The sequence below is a fragment of the Capricornis sumatraensis genome, chromosome 4 (assembly GCF_032405125.1).
Source record: "Capricornis sumatraensis isolate serow.1 chromosome 4, serow.2, whole genome shotgun sequence".
NCBI lineage: Eukaryota > Metazoa > Chordata > Mammalia > Artiodactyla > Bovidae > Capricornis > Capricornis sumatraensis.
In genome coordinates, this window is record NC_091072.1 from 339483 (window position 1) to 353040 (window position 13558).

Genomic DNA, 13558 nt, shown 5'->3' on the forward strand with positions numbered 1-13558 from the left:
ACAGGTGAATCTCTTCGTATCATGAACAATGGTCTCTATTGACTTTGCCCCAGGTGGATCTCACCATCTCTTAATTTTTCTTGCCATTTAAAAAAAATGTATATATTTATTCATACACATTGGCCATACTATGAAGCCTGTTGGATCTTAGTTCCATGATGAGGGATCAAACCTATGTCCCCTGCAGGGAAGCCCATAGTTCTAACCACCTGGACCACAAGGGAATTCCTTGACCTCACCATCTTAAGACTTCCCAAGAAAGTCTCTGGGCTTCCTGTACTAAAAGAAAACAGATCTACTTGTCTTATTTTTGTATCTTTCTAATGTTTTTTAACATTCTCACTTCAACATCTGCCCCCAGTTCTTCACATTGCTAACTTTCTGCAAGTGATCTGGTAATTTCCTAACTGATTTTTTTTAGACACATAGGATCAAAGTGATTGAATAATGATAAAGTCCATACAAGCATGCACAACCCAACAAGGGTACCCAAAGATGGGTAAAATGAAGCATGTATATTTTCTTAACTCAGTATTTCACTAAAGCAGTATTTAGAATAGTCTTTATTAAAGAAGCTTAATAAAGTAACTATTTTGCAGTTCTTACTTATTTGCTGGCATTGACACAGGTTTCTACTTAACCCTTAGCCAAACTGTGATGGAGTGATGACAGATTTCCAGAAGCCTTTCCACTAGACAGTTTTGTGTGCAGTTTTTTTAACTAAGTACATTTTGGAGATTCCATCACCCCATACCTGTGACATTTCCCATAATGACTCTGTAAAGCCATATTCTGACACATTCTCATTAGCAAGTTATATAGGTTGCTTATCAAAGTAGTGGAAATTACTTTTGGATGAACTCTGGGAGGTTGGGTAGATGACTATGTGAGAATGAGTTAATCAGCTATCGTTGTGAAATGTTTTTCTAAGCGTGGGAGGCCTTGGCAGGTAATTTGGCTTTCTCTGATTTGCAGCTTCTGTCACCTTTGCTATAGGTGATGGATAGGTCTGCCTGGATAGATTTGTGACCTGACACTAATGCTGATGAGAGGTTTAAAGATACTAAATTATCGATAATTTCTGAAGTGTCCCAGGAATTAAATCTGAGAGGCTGGTTTCTAGCTTACTGCTCCATGTCATGGAGATACTGTTATGGCAAAATTTCTTTGCAGGGATTTTTCAGTTAAGTGTCATATCGTGTATGGTAAAAGTGCAACTAATTATGCTATGGAATTTCACTAGTAAAACAAATTGCAGTTTCAGCTTTGGTAGACATATTCTTGCAAAAAATGAAATTTTTGCAGTTATCATGTCTCATCTTTACCTGTAAGTGCTTTATGAAGGGGAGTACCTTTTTTCTTAATAGAAAAAAATGTAAAAGTATTATGTTTTGCCAGGGATGTCGAATGTTAGACTTATTTGGACCATTTGATCTCAGCCCAGTGTTTCTCAAAACATTCTAGTGTCAGAGGAGGGTGAATACATATATCCTGGAGCCATGGGGTTAGAGTGTAAAATAAGTTATGGAGGTCATAAAATTTTGAATATTCGTTCATAATACACCCATGTTCAATGAACCAAGATTTCAGCTCAACTGAACTATGTTGTCTTCATGAACCAAATAAAATTAGCCAAGGATCCACCCCATATCCTGTAGGAATTTGAATGCCTTTCTCAAGATACCTTCAAATTCCTGAGAGCTTACGTTCTCTTGAACACCTGTTTCTCTGATTTCCTGTTTCTACTGCATTTTCAGTCTTGGTGAAGTATTCATCTCATCTATACTTTCCCACTGACCCTTGCAGGTAGAACTATCCCTGTCCTCCTTTCCCTCATGATGGAACTCATCCAAGGCATATATGGAAATACATCAATAAAAATATGTGAGTGGCAAAGGCTTTGCATCATGGCTGCTTTCTGTTAAAAGTAAGTGTTGGCCATCCCTGTTCTTAAACGTGCTCTTTCTACTGCTCCAGCATCTTCTCAGCAGCCAACATTTTTTTTCTTTTTTTTCTTTTTTTTGCACCAGGCAACATGTGGGATTTTAGTTCCCTGACCAGGGATCAACCCAAGCCCCCTGCCTTGGAAGCACAGTCTTAATTACTGGCTGCCAGGGACATCCTTTCATTAGCGAACGGTTATGAGTGAGCCTCTCCCCCATCATGTGGTTTCTCCAATCTCTCACTGTCTTCCCCACCCTGTTCTTTGGCCTTTACCCACATATTTCTGTTCATTTATTTAGAATGCCTTAGCTCTTTCTTTGTTTAGCCCCAGAAATGTCAGGCTATTTAACTAGGCATGTCATTATAATACAACTTTTCCATCTGGTTCCTTGAACAGGATTATTTTATTCAATAAAGAGTCTCCTCCCTTTCCCCCTTCCATGCTATATGGATATTAACTTTTAAAATTTTGTTTTCTTTAAACCTTCAGTACATTTTTCTTTACTTTTTTTTTCTTTTTTTGGTAAGTTTCAGTTTCATTTGGGGACCTTACTGAGTACTGTAGGCTGGGAGACAGCCTCTCAGGAGCTATCAGGAACTGTTACCATTTGGTGAATTTTCTGCTTTAATAACTTGTGACCATTTTAACTTATAATTTTGTGCCTATCCTAACAATCCAGATTGAGAAGAAAGTGTGTATCACCTGGCAGACAAGGGTGGTTCTGTCTCAGCCTCTCTCCTGTTGGAGATGAGAAGCAGAATCTAGGGACACCAAGAGATGTGCCCAATGTCCCAAACTGAGAACACTTTAACAGGGAATTAAAATTTGCCCACCCCATTCAAGATAGAGTAAGTTCCTCATTATTAGTGAAACTATGTCACACAAGCATACCTCTACTTCCAATAGGAATTCCTTCAATGTGCTTAATTGTTGAAGGAAAATGTTGCAGTTTCTAATAAAAATTTATGTTAAATCTGACATGGGGTTTCCTGTCATTTGTACCTGTATTGACCTGTTGGTGATTTCTTTGGGGAAATACCACCCCTAGGTAATTTTACCATTATTCTAAGTATGTGCCATCACGTGAGAAGAGTTTTCTATCTGCCAGATTCTGTCCCAGTATTTCTTTGTGGTTTGTGACTTATGGTCAGTCACCTGATTATCAAAGCGCAGCAAGACCTTGAAGAATGGAGTTTCTGTTTTGGATCTTTCCCCCACATATTTTCCCTCCAAGTTTTGAGCTTTATTAATTTTCAGGATTTTCCACACATATTCTTGTGGGTATAGATATGCATCAACTCAACACACATTTTCCGAATTTCTGCTATGTGCTTTGTGCAAATTTTAATAGGATTAAAAAGTAAATAACTTGGTCCTTATTTCAAAAAATAAAACATTTTTGGGAAAAGGAGGCATAGATATTTATGAAAGTAAGTAATACTGTATTGGTATTTTTCTTTCTGGCTCACTTCACTCTGTATAATCGGCTCAAGTTTCATCCATCTCATTAGAACTGATTCAAATGTATTATTTTTAATGGCTGAGTAATACTCCATTGTGTATATGTACCACAGCTTTCTTATCCATTCATCTGCTGATGGACATCTAGGTTGTTTCCATGTCCTGGCTATTATAAACAGTGCTGCAATGAACAGTGCTGCACAGTACATGTGTCTCTGAGACAGCAAAAGAGACACAGATGTGTAGAGCGGACTTTTGGACTCTGAGGGAGAGGGAGAGGGTGGGATGATTTGGGAGAATGGCATTGAAACATGTATACTATCATGTAAGAAACGAATCGCCAGTCTATATCTGATGCAGGATACAGGATGCTTGGGGCTGGTGCACGGGGATGACCCAGAGATGTTATGGGGAGGGAGGTGGGAGGGGGGTTCATATTTGAGAATGCATGTACACCCATGGTGGATTCATGTCAATATATGGCAAAACCAATACAGTATTGTAAAGTAAGATAAAGTAAAAATAAAAATTAAAAAAAAGAAAGTAAGTAATAATATAAGATTTAAGTAAAGTTTTGAGAAAATGATAGAAGAAATTTGCTAAAGCTGAAGATGATATATCAGCAAAGACAAAGGTACATAGACAAACAGTATCTGTCCTCCTTTCAGTCTATCTACTGAAAGATATGGACTCTCTCTTAAAAAAGTGCACATAAACTAAGTTTCCTTACTATTTCCCAGGGTTCAGGATGTCAGGGAAGGCCAACCATGAAGGATGTGGATCTCAGATGAAGAAACTTTAGGGTAAACTGCAAGTGCTAGTTTAAAGGCAAGTTGAGCAGTTCCAGAGAGACTGGTCAGAGGAGACTTCCAGCAAGAATCGGAGGTGCATCTTGAAAGCTAAGCAGACGGAGAGGAGAAAGGCTGGGCAGGGAAGGTTCTAAGCTGGGAAAACCTTGAGTAAAATGCCAAAGAGAGGGCCTCAGAAAGAATAATTTGGTTATTTTTAAAATGGGTTGGCATGAAAGAGAAGCAGTAGGGCAGAACGGCCAGAAGTATTGGCTTGTGCTGAGTTGCAGAAGACCGTGACTAAAGGTATAAACAAAAATTATTTTTATTTATTTATTATATTTTATTTATTACACAAGTGCTCATTTTAAGAAATTTGAATTATAACCAAGTACAAGAAGTAGGAAATGAAAATTCTTCTCATTGTATGGAATTAAGAGTTTGCGCTAAACATGCAGGATTATAACCTGTTTTAAATGTAACAACATAGCATCATTTGCACTGTGGCTATCTCTCCATGTCAGATCATAAGTATCCATTTTGTCACTTAATCTTCTTGGTGTGGGCTTCGGATGGGTGTACCATAATTTATGTAACCAATTTTCCTGTTGATTGGGTTTTCTCCCTGATTTGGTGTTGCAAGACACACCTTTATCCAGACACTTTGGGGCGCCTCTTTCATGATGTTTTTAGGGGAAATTTCTAAAACTGCTAGAGCAAATATGACAGAACACTTGTGTTCCTCCCGAACTTGCATGTTGGAATTTGAGCCCCCTATGTAATGGTTTTATGAAGTGTGGGGCCTTTTGAAGGTGATTGGGTTTGAGTTAGGAGAGTAGATTGGCGCCTTCATAAAACAGAACTGAGAGAGCTCCCTGACTCCTGCTGTGAACCAGGAAGCAGGCTTTCAGCAGACAATGAGTCTTCTCAGCTGTGAAAAATGTTTGTCTTCCAGGCTCCTTAGCTGTAAGAAATGTTTTGGTGTGTGTGTTATAGCAGCGTGAAGGGACTAAGCACGTCCATCTATCTTCTCATGCCTTCACTTTCATTTTTGATCCCTTAGTGACCTCCTTTCCTGGTTTGGAGCACAGTTATAGTGGCATTGGTATAAACAACGACTGTGCCGTCCTTTTCTTTGGACACAGAGATAAGAGAGAGAAGGTGGGGGTGGAGAGAGAGGAGTAAGCCTTTGTGCTGGTCTCTCTTCCTGTCTTGTTACCAGTGAGGGGCCAGAGTAGGTTCTGGAACAATGGGGAAGATGATGGCAATGAAGACGATTATTCTGTGGGGAAGAAACTCATGAATACAAGGGAAAAGCCTGCCCTGAAGCTGTTACACTGGTTTAGTGGTAAGTGGATGAGAACCGCGATGAGCACAGATGCAGAAGAAATGGAAGAGAAGGGCTGAATTAGAGAACGGAAAAAAGACACGTGTCAGTCTGCAAGAAGTGCCCTACTTCTTTTTACGGTTTGAGGAATCCTGACTCAGCCATGGCAGCGCATGAAAACCTGCTTGGAGGCAGTGATCCCGCAGGATCATCCAGGTACCCTGCAGCCAGACCACCTCCGGCCTGATTGAAACAGGTGAGTTTGGGCATCCAATAAGGGGTGTGTGTGCAATCCCTGGTTGGGAACTAAGGTCTCACACGCTGCAGGGTGCATCCAGAGATTTTAAAAAGGTAACATAGTTGAGTATTTCTTAGAGAGGAACTTGGCTTGTTTGGCTTTTACTCTCACTGTGACTTCCCTTGTGTGTCCACCAGTGAGCGCACGGAGGTTAGCTCTGAGAGCCATGACTTTCAAGGTGTTACTGGCACAGTGAGTCAACTCGATTTCCTTAGCTTCCTCTCGTGTCTCCTTCTTTCCTTCTCCTTGCCAGCCAGGCCAGTTTTTACCTGCCTAACTCCACTTTCCATTTTGATGTCCCTTCTATGAGTTTTGTTTTGTTTTGATAAAAATTTCCCCTCTTTTTAGGAAATCAGTGCCTCCCTGCTGCTTACCTCTTCCAGTCAAAATAATTCAGGAAAGTCTGCGCTGCTATCAAGTCTACGCTCATCCTGCTTGCTACACAACAAGCCAATCATCAAGAGACAAGTTGTTGGGGAAGTGAATGGAGACTTTATTCAGAAATCCAACTGACTGAGAAGATGGTGGACTCATGCCCCCAAAAACCCTCTTGCTTGAGTTAGAATTCAGGCTCTTTTTATACTAAAAGGGGAGAGAGCGAAGTCACACTTCCTAGTTCCCCATCAGCCTCCAGAGGGGAATGTGTTAATTCTTCCTCCCTACAGCCATTCACAGGTGGGCAGGGTGAGGTATTTCCTGTGAGCTGAACAAAGGTGTTTAAGCTTAATACTTCTTACCTGGGAGGCAGAGTTTCAAGTGATGGGCCACTATGTTCAGTTCAGTCGCTCAGTCATGTCCGACTCTTTGCAACCCCATGAATCGCAGCAAACCAGGCCTCCTTGTCCATCAGCAACTCTCGGAGTTCACTCAGACTCACATCCATCGAGTCAGTGATGCTATCCAGCCATCTCATCCTCTGTTGCCCCCTTCTCCTCCTGCCCCCAATCCCTCCCAGCATCAGAGTCTTTTCCAATGAGTCAACTCTTCACATGAGGTGGCCAAAGTACTGGAGTTTCAGCTTTAGCATCATTCCTTCCAAAAAACACCAGGGCTGATCTCCTTCAGAATGGACTGGTTGGATCTCCTTGCAGTCCAAGGGACTCTCAAGAGTCTTCTCCAACACTAGTAGAATACAAAAGGCTCTTCCCTGTTATGGTGTTAGCATGTTAGTATGTTGCCTCATTGTAAAGGGCAGTTCATCTTGTGTTTCCAGGCTTATCTGCAAAATGAACCTTATCTCACATTGTAGTCTAAGAGTAGGGTCAGCAAATTTCTTCTGTAAAAGGCCAGATGATAAATGTTTTAGGCTTTGCAAGACACCTATGTGATCTGTGACGTATTTTTTGTGTTTTATTTGACTTTTTAAAAACCGTGTAGAATTATAAAAACCATTCTTAGGTCTTTCTTAGTCCACAGGCCATTTTAAAAAGGGCTGTAGTTGTGAACATAGCCATATACTTCTGACTCCTGGTCTAAGAGCCTACTATGCAAGAATGAAAATTTTCCAGTTATAGCAGTATTTGCCTAGTAGTTATCAAAGTTGTGTTTCACTATAGTTTTTCTAAGCAGCTAAAGATGTTAAAGAATCATGACATTTTAATGACCTTAGTCCACAAGATTCTTATTGGACACAATATTTGCAATAGCCAGCACATGGAAGCAAATGAGATGTCTATCAACAGATAAATAGATAAAGAAGTGTTGGTACATACATACAATGGAATAGTACTCGGCCATAGAAGGAAATGAATTGGAGTCAGTTGAACCGAGGTGGATGAACCTACAGTCTGTTACACAGAGTAAAGTGAGTCAAAAAGAAAACCATATATATACATACGTATGTATATATGTATATATATATATATATATATATATTAAGTTCAGTTCAGTTCAGTCCCTCAGTCGTGTCTTTCTTTGCGACCCCATGAATTGCAGCACACCAGGCCTCCCTGTCCATCACCAACTCCCAGAGTTCACTCAGACTCATGTCCATCGAGTCCGTGATGCCATCCAGCCATCTCATCCTCTGTCGTCCCCTTCTCCTCCTGCCCACAATCCCTCCCAGCATCAGAGTCTTTTCCAATGAGTCAACTCTTTGCATGAGGTGGCCAAAGTACTGGAGTTTCAGCTTCAGCATCATTCCCTCCAAAGAAATCCCAGGGCTGATCTCCTTCTGAATGGACTGGTTGGATCTCCTCACATTCCAAGGGACTCTCAAGAGTCTTCTCCAACATCACAGTTCAAAAGCATCAATTCTTCGGCACTCAGCCTTCTTCACAGTCCAACTCTCACATCCATACATGACCACAGGAAAAACCATAGCCTTGACTAGATGGACCTTTGTTGGCAAAGTAATGTCTCTGCTTTTGAATATGCTATCTAGGTTGGCCATAACTTTTCTTCCAAGGAGTAAGCGTGTTTTAATTTCATGGCTGCAGTCACCATCTGCAGTGATTTTAGAGCCCCCCAAAATAAAGTCAGACACTGTTTCCACTCTTTCCCCATCTATTTCCCATGAAGCATATGGAATCTAGAAAAATGCACTGAGGAATGTATTTGCAGGGCAGGAATAGATGCAGACGTAGAGAACAGGCTTGTGGACACAGCGGGGGAAGGAGAGGGTGGAATGAACTGAGAGAGTAGCACTGCCGTCTATACCACATGCGAAATATACAGCTGGTAGAAGTCTGCTGTGTAACACAGGGAGCCCAGCCTCGCGCCCTGTGACACCTAGAGGGCTGAATGTGGGGGTCGGTGGGAGGGAGGCTCAACAGAGAGGGGATCTGTGTGTACTCTTACGGCTGATTTGTATTGTTGTACGACAGAAACCAACACAACGTTGTAAAGCAGTTATCCTCCAATTAAAAAGAGAGCTCACTTATGACAGATGAGCAGTGGGATTTTGCTTAACCAGACATGAAGACTCATTCCACGCTCTATCCAAAGTGCTGGTTTTCAAACTACATTCTTCGAAATTCCTGAATTCCCTTACCCCTTGCTCTCAAGGTGAAATACTCGGTGGATGTTTCCATTGTTGCATGTCCTTTGCCCTGGCAACTTAATTAACTCCATTTTCCCTCCTTTGGTAGTCTTTAACTCCCTGCAAAAAATTCAGACATAAATCGTCAGATGGAAAAGTTATTTTGCATCTTAGGTAAGGAAGATCTCTAAACAAAAATTTATTACAATATAACAGATTTACAATGTTGTGTCAGTTTCAAATGTACAGTACAATGAATCAGTTATAAATATACATATCTTCACTCTTTTTAAGATTCTTTTACCATATAGGTCACTAGAGAGTATAGAATGGAGCTCCTGTGCTTTACAGTAGGTCCTTATTCGTTCTATTTTGCACATAGAGGTGTGCACATGTGGCCCCAGTCTCCCAGGTTACCCCTCCCCACTTTACCACTGGTGACTGTGAGTTTGTTTTCTACGAACTATTTCTGTTTTGTAAATAAGTTCATTTGATCGTGTTTTTTAAGATCCCCATGTAAGTTTTATCTTATGATATTTGTCTTTCTCTGTCTGGCTTATTTCACTTAGTGTGATAATCTCTAGGTCCATCCATGTTACAAGCACCATTATTTTGTTCTTAGGAAGGTCTTATGGTTTCTGAAATTATGTTTATAGAAAAAATAACATTTGGGAAACTTGGGAAAGATGGGAGTGCATCGGCTGAGGACATCTTGTTTTTGTGCAGAGTGATGGGATAGTTATGTCTTAAAAAAAAAATGAACCAAAGACCTTGTTAGAAAAATTGTGCAAGTCCTTGAAATTGATGAAAATGATTATGGGATGTCCTATAAATAAGTTGTAGAAAATTCTTACTAATGCAAATGTGGCTTATTTGTGAAATTACAAATGAATTATTTTCAAACAAGTGCAGTTGATTATTACCTACTGGATACTGATGAATTTTGCATCTGTTTATCAATTCATTTAGGCATTCCCAGTTGCCCACACAGGTTCGCTCTCTGAGATCTCCTTGGAACCTCTTGTAATATCTTTCTGGTTCTCTCTTTCATTATTTAAACAGAGTATTTGCCATGTGCTTATTAATATGTGTGTGACATTCACGGAAATTGCCTTTAGACAATCCTAACAGACCACAGCATTTTTATTAAGACACATAAGTGTAAATTGCTTGTGGCGTGCACACGGTCATACACACAGAGCACATCTGGTTCATCTTGCTCAGTGTTTCTATAAGCAGTGAATTATGTGACTTAATTATTTGTATAATTTAAGCAAATAGAAATTGGGCTCTACTTGTCTGGGTGTTTTATGTGCAAATCTGTCTTTCTGAAAAGATCTGATTGTAAGAAGCAACTCTTAAACTTCCTTGTACCCATGTTTCTTTGACTGTGATATAACTGTGAAATAGGCCATGTCCAAGCTGTGTTGAGGTTATGGCTCATGACAGAATCTGTGGTAACCAGTTCAATCAGACTTGTAACTAGGAGGAGAGCCTACAATTTCAAATCCACCTATGATTATGCTTTTTCCTTTTTGTCATCATTTTGACAAGATGAGTGAAGTTAATAATATAACAGTGATTGCCAAATTCAGACTTAAATTGAAGAAAGTAGGGAAAACCACTAGACCATTCAGTTCAGTTCAGTCGCATCGGACTCTTTGTGACCCCATGGACTGCAGCATGCCAGGCCTCCCTGTCTATCGCCAATTCCCAGAGTTTATTCAAACTCATGTCCATTGAGTCAATGATGCCATCCAACCATCTCATCCTTTGTCACCCCCTTCTCCTCCTGCCTTCAATCTTTCCAGTATCAGGGTCTTTTCAAATGAGTCAGTTCTTTGCATCAGGTGGCCAAAGTATTGGATTATACTGTGGAAGTGAGAAATAGATTTAAAGGGTTAGATCTGATAGATAGAGTGCCTCAAGAACTATGGACACAGGTTCATGACATTGTTCAGGAGGCAGGGATCAAGACCATCCCCAAGAAAAAGAAATGCAAAAAGGCCAAATGGTTGTCTGAAGAGGCCTTACAAATAGCTGAGAAAAGAAGAGAAGTGAAAGGTAAAGAAGAAATGGAAAGATATACCAATTTCAATGCAGAGTTCCAAAGAATAACAAAGAGAGATAAGAAAGCCTTCCTCAGTGATCAATGCAAAGAAATAGAGGAAAACAATAGAATGGGAAAGACTAGAGATCTCTTCAAGAAAATTAGAGATACCAAGGGAACATTTCATGCAAAGATGGGCTCGATAAAGGACAGAAATGGTATGGACCTAAAAGAAGCAGAAGATATCAAGAAGTGTATTCACAGAAGTGTATACACAGAAGAACTATCATAAAAAGCTCTCCATGACCCATATAATAATGATGATGTGATCACTTACCTAGAGCCAGACATCCTGGAATGTGAAGTCAAATGGGCCTTAGGAAGCATCACTATGAACAAAGCTAGTGGAGGTGATGGAATTCCAGTTGAGCTACTTCAAATCCTAAAAGAGGATGCTGTGAAAGTGCTACATTCAATATACCAGCAAATTTGGACAACTCAGTGGCCACAGACCTGGAAAAGGTCAGTTTTCATTCCAATCCCAAGGAAAGGCAATGCCAAGGAATGTTCAAACTACCGCAAAATTGCACTCATCTCACACACTAGCAAAGTAATGCTCAAAATTCTCTGAGAGGCTTCAATAGTACATGAACTGAGAAATTCCAGATGTTCAAGCTGGATTTACAAAAGGCAGAGGAACCAGAGATCAAATTGCCAACATCCATTAGATCATTGAAAAAGTGAGAGAGTTCTAGAAAAACATCTACTTCTGCTTTATTGACTATACCAAAGCCTTTGTATGGATAACAAAAAACTGTGAAAAAGTCTTCAAGAGATGAAAGTACCAGACCATTTGATCTGCCTCCTGAGAAATCCATATGCAGGTCAGGAAGCAACAATTAGAACTGGACATGGAACAACAGACTGGTTCCATGGAATCTGGTTCCAGGAAAAGGAGTACGTCAAGGGTGTATACTGTCACCCTGCTTATTTGACTTTCATGCAGAGTACATGATGAGAAACGCTGGGCTGGATGAAGCACAAGCTAGAATCAAGATTGCCGGGAGAAATATCAATAACCTCAGATATGCAGATGACACCACCCTTATGGCAGAAAGTGAAGAAGAACTAAAGATCCTCTTGATGAAGGTGAAAGAGGAAAGTGAAAAAGTTGGCTTAAAGCTCAACATTCAGAAAACGGAGATCATGGCATCTGGTCTCATCATTTCATGGCAAATAGATGGGGAAATAGTGGAATCAGTGACAGACTATTTTTTTCGGCTCCAAAATCACTGCAGATGGTGATTGCAGCCATGAAATTAAAAGATGCTTGCTCCTTGAAAGAAAAGTTATGACCAACCTAGTCAGCATTTTTTAAACCAGAGGCATTACTTTGCCAACAACTGTCTGTCTAGTCAAAGCTACAGCTTTTCCAGTAGTCATGTATGGATGTGAGAGTTGGACTCTAAAGAAAGCTGAGTGCCAAAGAATTGATGCTTTTGAACTGTGGTGTTGGAGAAGACTCTTGAGAGTCCCTTGGACAGCAAGGAGATCCAACCAGCCCATCCTATAAGAAATCAGTCCTGAATATTCATTGGAAGGACTGATGCTGAAGCTGAAACTCCAGTACTTTGACCACCTGATGTGAAGAACTGACTTATCTGAAAATACCCTGAGGATGGAAAAAATTGAAGATGGGAGGAGAAGGGGATGACAGAGGATGAGATGGTTGGATGGCATCACCAACTCAATGGATATGAGTTTAAGCAAACTCCAGTAGTTGCTGATGGACCGAGAGGCCTGGTGTGCTGCAGTCCATGGGGCCATGAAGAGTCAGACTCGATCGAGTGACTGAACTGAACTGAACTGTCCTTGAAATTTCTGCTGTTTAAATGGAAGGATGATGATAAGGTCAAAACATTTATGCCTTAACTGAATTTGGCAAGGTGATTTGTAAATACCTTCGGATACTGTTCCATTGTGACTATTTTCTGATTCCCTCTCCTGTGGCAAGCATTGTGCTAGGTATTTGAAAAGGCAAGACCGAAATAGGTTCTCTCCCTGGAGAGCATGCTGTCTAACAGAAGACGACAGAGGAGAGATGAAGTGGTGACCGTGCCAGGAGCCACGTGTAGTAATGGAGTCACGTATGATGTATGCAGTCAGCATACAAGCACTGTGCACCAGAGCACGGAACTCTTCTCATGTAGGAAATAGCGCAGCCTAGAGATTGGGAAGATTAATTCAAAGTATATATATATCAGAGAAGGCAATGGCACCCACTCCACTACTCTTGCCTGGAAAATCCCATGGATGGAGAAGCCTGGTGGGCTGCAGTCCATGGGGTCGCGAAGAATTGGACACGACTGAGCTAATTCATTTTCACTTTTCACTTTCATGTATTGGAGAAGGAAATGGCAACCCACTCCAGTGTTCTTACCCAGAGAATCCCAGGGACTGGGGAGCCTGGTGGGCTGCCGTCTATGGGGTCACAGAGAGTCAGACACAACTGAAGTGAGTTAGCAGCAGCAGTAGCATATATATATTTAAATTTGTTTTTAACTGGAAGGTAATTGCTTTACAATGTTGTGTTGGTTTCTGCCATACATCAACATGAGGCAACCATCAGTTCAGTTCAGTTCAGTTCAGTCGCTCAGTCGTGTCTGACTCTTTGTGACCCCATGAATCACAGAACGCCAGGCCTCCCTG